At 49.5% G+C, this 11,331-nt stretch overlaps 1 long non-coding RNA gene across 1 annotated transcript; it reads left to right on the forward strand.

Moving 5' to 3' along the window:
- Nucleotides 1–458: 458 nt before the first annotated feature.
- LOC134509489 (uncharacterized) lies at nucleotides 459–1,696 on the forward strand. Its single transcript, XR_010069344.1, has 3 exons — nucleotides 459–556; nucleotides 695–790; nucleotides 1,590–1,696. It is a non-coding gene; the product is annotated as an uncharacterized LOC134509489 (long non-coding RNA).
- The last annotated feature ends 9,635 nt before the right edge of the window (nucleotides 1,697–11,331 follow it).

Below are 11,331 nucleotides of genomic sequence, written 5' to 3' on the forward strand. Positions count from 1 at the left end.
CTCCCGGAGGCCGCGGTTGTCCGCTCCTCCCCGGGGTTGTCGTGGGCTGCCTTTGCCACAGACTTGCCTGGGCTGTCTCCGTTCAGCCCCGTTCTCCCTCCTGGTGTGGGCGACCTGGGACTGGTGGACGTTTACTGGCTTTGAACAGGAGCTGCTGCGGGTGAAGCTTAAGATGCTTGAAAAACGTGAAACAGCCAGAGAACAACATCAAGGTATTTGAGCCAGAAGGTGCTTCCTGCGGCAGGGAAGAGACAGCCAAGCATTTCTGGGTGAGGAAGGGTCCCCTCTGAGTTGTCCTCAGCAGACCAGATTGCTGATATGTACCGCAGGGTCCGTACGCGTATCCAAAATCACGGTATGGCCATGGGGAAGGGTTGTGTGCGTGCAAGGCTGCACATCTGGGAAGCTTCATATCGCAAGAGCTGTAAGACACCGCTGTGTTCTCTTAGGTGGAGGATGGTCAAGTGACCAGCGCTGCAGAAGAGGAAGGGACAGAGAAAGAGAGAGGCACCTGAACTGGAAAATTCTGTGGGCAGCGCTGAAAGCAGGAGCTGCGGTGAGTCCCAGGCTTTGGGGCCGTGTCCCACTCGTCAGGAGCCTCCGTTGGCTGCAGTCTTCACAGACCTTCACGAAAGAAGGACGCTTTAGATTGCCACCTAGCTTTACGCCAGAAGTTTTTTTCCTGTCTTGGCAGAATGCCAGCTGCCAGCGTTTCTCCGTGGTCGCCCTTCCTTCTGCCGTGATGGTACAGGACAGACGGAAAGAATCCGGAGTGCTCTGCGAGTACGAGGTGCGTCTGCGATGCGCGTCTGCTTTTTTCCTGAGGTACTTGTAGTGTGGACTCTGAAGTTAACGGGAAGGATGTGCCAGCGCTCCTCCTATAGTTTTTCTGTGAAATATTTTAACAAAATCCTTGTCGCTTCCCGCTGTCAGGAAAGAGGGGAGGGTAAGTGACTTCAGATTTGTAAATTCTCAGCGGCACGGACTAAGGTGAGATAAATCTCAAGGTCCATACAGAAACATTTATTAGCTTACCAAAATGGTTAGTATAGATCTTAACAAGCCCACGATAATTGGTTAGGTATATAAAAAATTATGGCAGGTGTTGGGGTGTACATTGTGTTAGTTAACACCAGGTGTAGGACAACTTATGGCAAGCGGTGCTTAAGGTCGTACTTAAGGTCATCTTAAGGTCATCACTTCACAGCTCTAACTGTTACTTAACAATTCCAAGAGAAAAGAGAAACTGAGGGACAGAGAGAGGAAAAGACAGAGAAAAAGACAGAGATAAAGAGATCGCGGGTCCTGGTTCCAGCGTCTTTTTCAGGGATTCTTCCCAGGCATAATCTTCTTCTTTCTTGGGAAGAATCTTCCCAGGCACTATCTATTTCTTTTGTTTCTTTTTTGTTCCCTCGGGGCACTTATTTTCCCCTTTTACGTTTGCTGAATCAGCACGGTCCGCCCTCCTGGCTGAGGACGGGCTCAGCTCAGGTTTCTCCCTTCTCCCCGGTGACGTGTGCCATGATTTGGGTGGAGAGACGAGTGCCATGGTCACACATGTTTAGCGTGATCTCTGTAATCTTCATGAGCACATGCAGGGCGTGCGCTTTCACGTGCGTTTCGCGGATAATGAAGCAAAGGTCACTCATGGGACACAACGGCCTCGAGAACTGAGAACGAGCGAGCTCAGGGCACGAGTGGCAGAACCGACCTGTCTTCACAAGACAGTTCTCCCACACTTTCAGCCGCCAGAAGTGTGAGCCTCATCAGCTGTTTGAAGGCCAGGCCTGCGTTATTTATTTCCTTGCGAGTGTTTGAGGCGTTCCACTGAAGGCTTGGAGGGGCTCCTGCCCCTCGGCAGGGAATTTACAGTCCGTCCCTCACAATCCTAAAAACAAAATAAAGTCTGTCCTGGAGCACGTTACGCCTCTGCAAAGCTTACTTCCCTCCATTTATTTTTCTCTTCCTGAAAGCATATTCTTCTCTTTCTGGGTGCTCACTGTCAAACGATACTGTGAAAATAATTCTGTACTAGAAGAGGGAAGGAACTGTTTGTAAGAGTTCACATGTCCAGAAGAAGCAGGCTTTGCTTTCACGATAAAAACTTTATGCTTTCTCAGTCAATAAGTCTTTAAAATATTTCACAGCGGTACTCGAAAACCTCACTGAGATACTGGCATCTGTCCTAAAGGCGATTGAGGTCAAAGAGGAGACATGGACAAAACGGGACAAACGGGCATCGCCTCTCTGTGTTCTCCAGGCTTTGCCGTGAAGCAGCAGCAGCGTTTAACTCGTGACGGCGAATCCTGTGGTTTTGGTTGTGGTTTTGGTGAGTTACGGCTTCAACAATGTCCTTTTTCTGTAACCTCGGGAGGAAGTTCATTTCCTTCCGCAGGCCCAAGTGCCGCGCGTCTCCCCCCAGTTGCTGGCATCGCCGGCCTTTGGGTTCTCGGTTGGAACAGTCGAGATACCATAAAAACGCGTTCCTCTGCGCCTTCAGCACAGCCAAAAGCATTCGCGAATCTGCCGGTCCTTTTTGGTAGCCCTACGGATCGCGGCGCCGGCGATTTGATTCCCCGCCCCCAAAAGTAAAACCATTTGGAGGAGTTTTTTCTCTCACTGATTTTTCTATGTTAAATGAAGCTAAAAAAAAAAAAGTGAGAGTTGTATAATCGACAAACTGACTTGCGTAGTTTAAACTGCAGCCGCCTAAACGGCTGTAGTGTACAATTTATGAGGTGTACCTGGGCAGTTAGGTATTTGTTCGAAATGTTTAAAAGGAGAGACAACTGAATGTTACGCGGTTTTCCCCCCCGTTTTTTTGGCAGAGTGCTCTGAAGTACTTCTGTCTGGCTTTCAGTGCCGCCTTTTCCCGGCAGCCAGTAGTGTCTCTCTCGGGCAGCGCCGCTGCCCCGATGTCCCTCCTCCTCCTCGTGTAGCACACAAAAAACCCCCCGTGGTCAAATCATAGCTGTGTATTTTGGAGACGGATAGTTTAATAGTATCCGTTCACAGCCGTGCAAGTTAAATTAGCGCCGAAGGAAAGCCAAGTACTTTCACAGGGTAAGTATTTTCACTGGGTGGATGTAAACTTCATGCACACCTTCTCAGTGAAAGGGAAAGGGCCAGGTGTTTCCCAGCACCAGCCGGAGGGTTTGCCCTTATGCTAAGAACGTGTTCAAAATGGCACTGATTAGTCTTAATCCTGACTTTTAAGAGTTCAAATGGCGCTGGCTTTTGAAGGCTGTGCTGTATTTCGAGCTGAGCTGTTTCCCCAGCTCCTGTCCCGTCCCTCCGTCTGACGGAATTCCTCTGCTCTCTTCTGTGCTGTTTTTTTGGGATGCTGAGCTATAATTGGGGATTTTTGTTTTCCAGGTGCCTCGTCGTAGGCGTCTCGTGCTGCTCGAGAGATGCCCCAGCCCAGGTTTGCAGCCGGTGGCGGAGCCCCCCTGAGGAGAAGGGGCCAGCCCTGGGTCTGGGCGTTTTAAGCCTTTTTTTGGAGTGAATAGAAGGGTGTCTGTGTGTGTGTGTGTCTTGGGGGGTGATGGTGTCATTTGGGGCACCCCGATGTCACTGGGGCAGCGATGATGCAGCAGAGGAGTAGGTGAGTGGGAGATGGGGGGGGGGTTACGTGGAGTTGCCCCCCCAAAAGAAGTGGGTCGCGGCCCCAGAATGTCTGAAAATTCTTGGGATGCATTAAAAAATGTGAAAACCTGTAACTATGGGCAGGATGCATTGAAATAGGGAATGAGAAACATACATATATATAAATTATGTATGTAAAAGTTCAAAATAAAAACCTCTGTCTCTAAGGATTCTGTGATTCTGTGTTATATGAAAGATCCTAGAATATAAAAATACTTAGATGCGTTTATAAAAAGATATTAGTGTCAAACTAGGTGTGTAGGCAGACAGCCTAAATAGATATTCGGTATCAAAAGCGTTAACGTAGGAAATGGGCAACGTAAATTCCCTAAACGTACAGATGTGTGTCAATACCGGAGCGGGTGCTGCCGCCTGGCGGCTGAAGGCGCGTCCTGCAGGTGGGGGGCGGCGCATGCGCAGTGCCCGCGCCTCCCGGCCCCCCTCGGCCCCCGCCGCCGGCGCCGCGTGGGTTCCGCAGCTCGTGCGCAGGCGCGGCTTCGCGGAGGCCCGTCCGGCCGCAGTCTCAAGAGAGCAGCGGCCGGAGGGCGAACCAGGACCGCCGGGACTCTGGCGAGCTCCGCGCCACCTGGAGCGGCATCGGTGCCGCCCGCCCGGCCTCCAGAGCGGCCATCGGCCCCTCCGCATCGGCTCTTACGCGTTACCACGGCCCCGTCAGTGCCCGGCAGTTTTCCGGGTTTCCATCTACGTGACCCCGCGGTCCTCCAGGACCCCGGAAGTGCCCCCTCAGCCCTCCGACGCGCGTCTCCGTGGCACTTCGGTCCTCCACGACCCCGGAAGTGCCCCCTCAGTCCTCCGACGCGCGTCTCCGTGGCACTTCGGTCCTCCACGACCCCGGAAGTGCCCCCTCAGTCCTCCGACGCGCGTCTCCGTGGCACTTCGGTCCTCCAGGTCTCCGGAAGTGCCCCCTCAGCCCTCCGACGCGCGTCTCCGTGGCACTTCGGTCCTCCACGACCCCGGAAGTGCCCCCTCAGTCCTCCGACGCGCGTCTCTATGGCACTTTAGTCCTCCAGGAGCCCGTCCGTAAATGCTCATAAGTCTTCTGGAAATCATATGCTTCCAACACTCTTCCAAAACGATAAAACACGATTATCAGTTAACCACAAAAATATCTGAAGATCGCAAAAATAATGCAACCCCTGCAGAGCTCTCTTCTCCACAGCAACAACTGGACAGAAATCACACAAAAGCGGTAAGAGAATCACCAGAGGTTAGTCCCAAATGGAAATAAAAAGGGGAGGCACTTCGCCTGCTGGGAACTTAAGGCAGGAGAAGCAAAGCTGCTGCTCCCGCTGCCACCCGCCTTCACGTCTTCTGGGGGTTGGCCCTGCCCCTTTCCCAGGGGATTGTGGGAAGGGCGGTGGGCGGGGCCTGAGGGCGGTGGGCGGGGCCCGGGGTACACGAGCCCCAGCCCGGGCTCAGGAGCTCATTCTGCTGCTGGGCCCCGTGGGATGGGTGCTCTGCTGGTCCCTCGCTTTGCTGCAGCTTTGGGACAGGCTCAGCTGTTTGGGCAGGCGTGTTTCGGCATTTAGGGAGGCAGAGGTGAGAAGGCTGAGCTGAGACCTTCGGGAGCAGTAAACATCCAGCTGCCTGTATGGTAGAAAGTTGACTGGTATGCTCCTTTTTTTTTCGGGTCATAACTTTGTGATGAGTGTTTAAGGGGTGCCCAGATGGTTTAATAGTATGCTTTTCTTTGTTCTAGGAGCACTGCATTTTCCTAGAATTTCTGACTTTATTGAAGATAGAACTGTGGGTTTTTCACCAGTTTTGCAGTATGCTGTGTAAATTGCTGATATTGTTTCTCTTAATTGGGTTGATGATGAGATTATCTTATGGGGGTTAGGGTGAGCGTTTTGTATGCATCTGCATATATGGCACCAGCATTTCTCAAGAAAGCAGCAGGGACGTAAGGCATAGCGTCGTTCAGGGTATGGCATGGCTCATCACCTTTCCCCGTTGCCCATGGAGTGCCACGGTGTCCCTAGAGTTTTTGCAGCGGGCAGCAGGCCCCTCATAGATTGTGTCAGGACATTATTTGTTTTGTGGGTCTGATGCAGAGCCCAGAGTCTGTGGGAAGACAGAAGATAGGAGGTGCCTGCCAAACGCAGGGCACAGCTCAGAAGAGCTCCTCCTGAGAAGCAGCCGGCGTAGGGGGTTCAGGGTTGCAAATACAGGATGGGAGCTGTCAGGAAGAAGTGAGGCTCCTTCCCTGACGGTTGAGGAGAAGAGAAGGGGTTTCTAAAGTTTTGGCGCTGGGGGCTGGCTAGGAAAAGGAGGTGGGTTCATCAGTCTCTGTCATATCGGTTTTGCATTTGGATTTGGGTGTCGACAGGGTCTGGTCTGTTCTAGTCTCTTGCATTTGAGGTGAGCTGGACAGTGTGGAGGAGGAGCACGGGACTGATGATTTTGCAGAAATGCAATGGTAATTTTGTGTTTGTTGGTATCTTAGGTGCCATAAATAATTGTTGCTGCAGCCTCCGACTGGAATCGACGTGAAGCAGGTGAGTGGATTGCCATGGCACCTCTGAGGATGAGGGTGTTGTGGAAGAGGTTGGCATCTACTGTCATGGTGGTCACTGCTGGAGCTGTGATTTCTTTTTGTTTTGCTGATGAAGAGGAACATGGTGACTGCAGGAACACATCAGTTAGCTGTTTGTTGTGGTTTTTTTTGTCAAGGATGAATTCAGACCACTGGCCCTCTGAAAGCGAAGTAGAGGGACAGGTGCTGGAGGGGGGCCAAGGTTGACAGTTTCAGGGAGGAGTTTTAAAGTCAGGCTAGAGCAGAGGGCTATGCGGGAGCAGTCTCCTCTGAGTAGGTAAAGGGAGTGGGTTACTTTTCAGCACAAAGCTAGTGTGTGCTGGGCAGGGCAGTTCTGGCCTGTGTCTTTGGTTGTGTAGTTTGTGTGCTCTGTCTTCTGTGTCTTGGACTTTCCTTAAGTTTTGGTGTCCTTATTTCTCTTTGCACTCAAGGAGCACAGCATGTGCCTCGGGCACCACCTGTAGGGTCTCAAATGCCTGTGCTAATTGGCAGAGTGCCCAATGGGCACTTCTTTTCTTGCATAACAATTTTAAAGTGCAGATAGGACTTGCCTCTCAGGAGTTTCTGAATGGTCCTCTTCTGCAGCGTCGTTCCCGGCTGCCTGAGCAGCTCTCTTCTCTGAGCCCTAGCCGTTCTAGCCACCTGCTGTTACGCACTGGGATTTCTTCCCTGCATCCTTACGTTCTCGGGTCTTGAAGCCATGCTTCCTGCACATACGTCATCTCCGTTTTGACAGGAACTTCTTGGAATGGTCCGTTACATTTGACTCTTTTATGGCTTGGCTGTAGAGCCTGGTCGTGTCAGCGCTGCAGCCCTGTCGCTCTTCTTGCCCGACAGCGTCTCTTGTCTGAAAGTCGCTCTTCTTGCCCGACAGCGTCTCTTGTCTGAAAGTCGCTCTTCTTGTGGAGAGTTTTCTCTCATCTTGGAGTCACGTTGTCTCTAGTGCTGTGTGGTGTTGGGCTGCACGTGGGTGTGTTTGGCTTGGAGCTGCGCTGCCTGGGGCTGTAGAGTCAGGGGTAGGGGGAACAGCAGTAAGAGTATATGGTTAATACATTGATCTAATGAGACTGTTGAGGCCAAGGTGGTACAGTCAACTCCCATCAAGTTAGCCATCAGCAGGTGGTGTGGGCAGCTCTTTAATTAAGGGTTTTTTTGGGATGAGCAGAGCTATGTGGGAGGGGCTGTTCAGCAGTAGTGAAGCAGACTGCATCTCAAAGATGTTAAAGCTGCTTTGTGTGGGGTGTGATGTTTGTGTAGTTTGTTTTTTTTTTTTAATGTCAGGCTGTAATTGTACTCCAGATGGTATTTCTAAGTCAAAAGAAGACCTTTTCCGGGGGGGTGTGGGTTGTCACACTGGGTCCCCCCCAAAAGAGGCAGTTCACAACCTAAAAATGCCTGAAAATTCATGGGGGGAATGTGTGTTTAAAAATGGAATAAAACCTGTCTATATGGGCATGAGGCATTGAAATAAAGAAGAATTTCTCATTTTTATACCTATTGTAAAATATGAGTTTATGTATATAAATTTGTTTTTGTTCTAGCTACTTAGATGTTAATTAGGGTGCTTTATGCAGGTTCAGGAAATACATGACTTGTAATTCCATGCTTTTTTGTTGCTTTCTGTATTTTGGGACTCAAGTAGTGCTGTTGAGTAACAAGTCAAAATGAGATTATCAATATGACTTTAAATTGCTAGCAATTTACAATAAATAACTTATTTCACAGAGGAAAATGTTTTTGAGAAAGTTTTCTCATAGAATCTGATTCTGTTTTGTTATTCACTCCCATCCAAAAAGGGGTTCTGGCAGAAGTTCGTTAGTACACACGGTCTTGCTAGAAATAAGGAATGACCCCATAGTAATAGATTGTGTTTGGGTTTGTATTTTTTTTTTTGAAGGACACTCAAGTACATAAATTTTAATAATACTGTTATCATTGCATTGAATAAGCTACTTTTCTATAGAGATAAGTCTGATGTTTATTTTTTTTCTATTTACATTCCATAAAAAAATAACTTAATTGCTCACCTGGACATGTCATTGATGCAATAGGTGTAGCTGCAAGGGAGGAGCAGATAATGCTTTTTCTATCAAGGGTCACTCTTCACTACTTTGTAAATAGTAAACTTAAAGCAAATAACAACACCTGCTGCACCTTCAGGTGCTTTTATGCTTCTGGGGGTTGGCCCCACCCTTTACCCAGGGGATTGTGGGAAAGGTGGTGGGTGGGGCCTGAGGGCCTCAGGTGGGGCCCGGGGTATATGAGCCACAGCTTCAGGGCAGGACCTTGTTCTGCTGCTGGTCTTTTCCAGGGTCAGAGCTCTGGAGCTTCTTAAGTGTTGTTTTGGAGCTTGTGCAGCTGTTTGGGAAGGCTTGTTTTAGCGTTTAAACTAGCATAGGTAAGACATCAGAGGTAAGACTTCTCAATGTAAGGGTGGTTGCCATAGAAAGTGGAGTTGTATGTTATCTTTTTTTTTTCCCCCCCATATCTTTAGTTTTGTAGGGAGCATTTGGTTTGTTTAAATGGCTTAATAGTATGTATCTTTTTTTTTTTTTTGCTTATGGCAGGTGGCGTGTTTTACTATAATTTCTGACTTCATTGAAGATAAAATCTTGTGTTTTTTTCCAATTTTGATGTACACTATGTTAGTTGGTGTTTTTATTAGTCTTAATTGTGTGTGTTATGAGATACTGGAGTAGGATTTAGGGTGAGTGTTTTGTACGTACCTATATATTGAGTTTGTTTGTTTTGAGGAAGCAGCAGGGATGGCTCATCATTTTGCCCCAGAGCATGCAGGGTATCACGGTGGCCCTAAAGCTCTTGCGGGAGGCTACCAGTAGGTTCTGTAACTGTTTTCCCGGCTTTCCAGGTCTGTAGCAGAGCCCGGAGTCTCTATGAAGGCGGAAGACAGGAAGCGCCTGCCAAACACAGGGCAGGGCTCAGAACAGCAGGTCCTGAGGAGCAGTTGGAAAATAAGGGGCAGGAGTTGTGGGGAAGCAGTGGGCCTCCTTCCCTGATGGTTCAGGAGGGGGATGGCTAGGAAAGGGAGGCGGGTTCATGTGTCTTTCTCAAACCAGTTTTGTAATTGGGTTTGGTTGTTGATGGTATCTAGTGTGCTCTAGGCTCTCGCATTTGAGGCAAGACAGATAGTATTGAGGAGGAGCACAGGACTGGTGGTTTGGCAGAAGCGCAGTGCAAATGCTGTGTTTCTTGGTATCTTAGGTGCCGTGAATAACTGTCGCTACAGCATCCGACTCTAGAATCTGTGTGGAGCAGGCAATCAGACTGCATCAGCATTCAGGAGGCTTGAGGGGTTTTGTGGAGGAGGTCGTCATCTCCTCTCAGGATGCTTATTGCTGGTGTTGTGGCTGCTTTTGTGATGACTTTCTCTTTTCCTTTTCCTTTTGCAGAGGAAGAGTAAGCCGGTGACTGCAGGAACGTATCGGATGGTTGTGTTTTGTGGACTACGTCGAGGATGGAATCAGATGCTAGCCCTCCAAAAGCTAAGTTGAGAGACCAGCACTGGAGAGGGGTGGAGGCTGACAATTGTGTAATGGGGTCTTTGACGTTAGTGTAGGGGGGAGGGCTGTTCTGGGGCACAGTCTCCTTTGGGCAGGTAAACAATGTAGCTTACTGTCCAGTGTGATGTTAGCGCATCCTAGGCAGGGCAGTTGCAGCCTGTGTGTGTTGTCGTGTCGTTCGTGTGGTCTGTGTTTTGCATCCTAGACCCTTTTTTTGGGTCTTGAGATCATCTTTAAGCTCCAGGAGCACGGAATGTGCATTGGGTGCCATCCTTATGGTGTCGAACACCTGCACCCGTGGGCGTAGCACCAACCGTCTGCCTCTCTTCTTGCATTAGCATCTTAAAGCGTGCATCGGTCTTGCATCTTGGAACTTTCTGGATGGCCCGCGTCAGCGACTGGGGCTTCTTCCCTGTGTCGTTAAGTTCTTAGGTCTTGAAGCTAGGCTTCCTGTGTGTCCATCTTGTCAGGCTCAACAGTCCCTTCTCAGGAACTGTGAAGTTCTACACTTTGTTTCAGGGGGTTCTGTGGAGCCTCTTCACATCGTCACCATCACGGTCCTGCAGGCTGTCTTGCCCGACGATGACTTTGGTCCCGGTGTCATCCTTCTTGCTGAGAGTTTTCTCTCATCCTTGAGGCGCGTCGTTTGTTGTGTTCTGTGTAGCGTCAGTCTGTGTGTGTTTGGCTTGGGGCTGCCCTGCCTGGGTGTGTAGCGTCCAGGGTAGGCAGAATCACGACAGCAGTCTGTACTGAATATGAGGATCTGTCTAGACCCAGGCAAAGGTTGCTCAGTCGTCTCGAATTGATTAGCTTTCGAGAGGCTGTGTGGATGGGTGTTTCATTAGTGGGCGCTGGCATAAGCGGAGACAAGTTGGAGAGGGTGTTCATGGCTAGTGGAGGGGACAGTATCTCAAAGATGGTAAACCTGCATTGTGTGGGGTGTAATGTTTGCAGGCGTCTCTTCTTTGGATGACAGGCTGTAGTTGGACTTATGTGAACAGGGTTCCTAAGTAGAAACAAGACCTTTGGAATTAAGCTACTGCTCTGCATTAGGGTAATGTTTGATGTTGGTGTGTTGCTTTTTTTTCAGATGCAGAGAGATGAGGTGGCCAGGGATACACAGGGGAGCTGATGGGGGTGCAGGACAAAGGTGGCTGAGCCCGAGGTCTTAAAGGGAAGATGTGACCGGCGGCTCCATGAATACATTTGGCCACTTCTTCTTTTTTTCATGTGAATGTGAGGTTACGTAGCCATGTGTGGAAGTGCTGGTCTGAGGTACAACAGAACTGGTGTTGTTTGCAGTCACTTTACTTTTCAGGTAAGTCTCTTCCAATGAAGTGAACTCTCTGAAAATAATGACGTATTTTTCAGGTAGTATCTGCCTTCAGAGCACCAAGAACTTATATTTACACTTAATGCGAAGGGATGCCGTGCAGAGAGGCTCTTGCTTATACTTATTCCTACAACAGCACAGCCCAGCTAACTTTTATATATGCCCTGTTGGAGGGTTGGAAGCAGAAAAGCGTAGAGGGGTTGTACCCATAGTGAAGAGTAGACGGGACCGGTGACCCGAATCTGACTGATAGGGTATTCCATCCCATCCTCATC

Source organism: Chroicocephalus ridibundus, unplaced genomic scaffold (genome assembly GCF_963924245.1).
Source record: "Chroicocephalus ridibundus unplaced genomic scaffold, bChrRid1.1 SCAFFOLD_61, whole genome shotgun sequence".
Taxonomy (NCBI): Eukaryota; Metazoa; Chordata; class Aves; order Charadriiformes; family Laridae; genus Chroicocephalus; species Chroicocephalus ridibundus.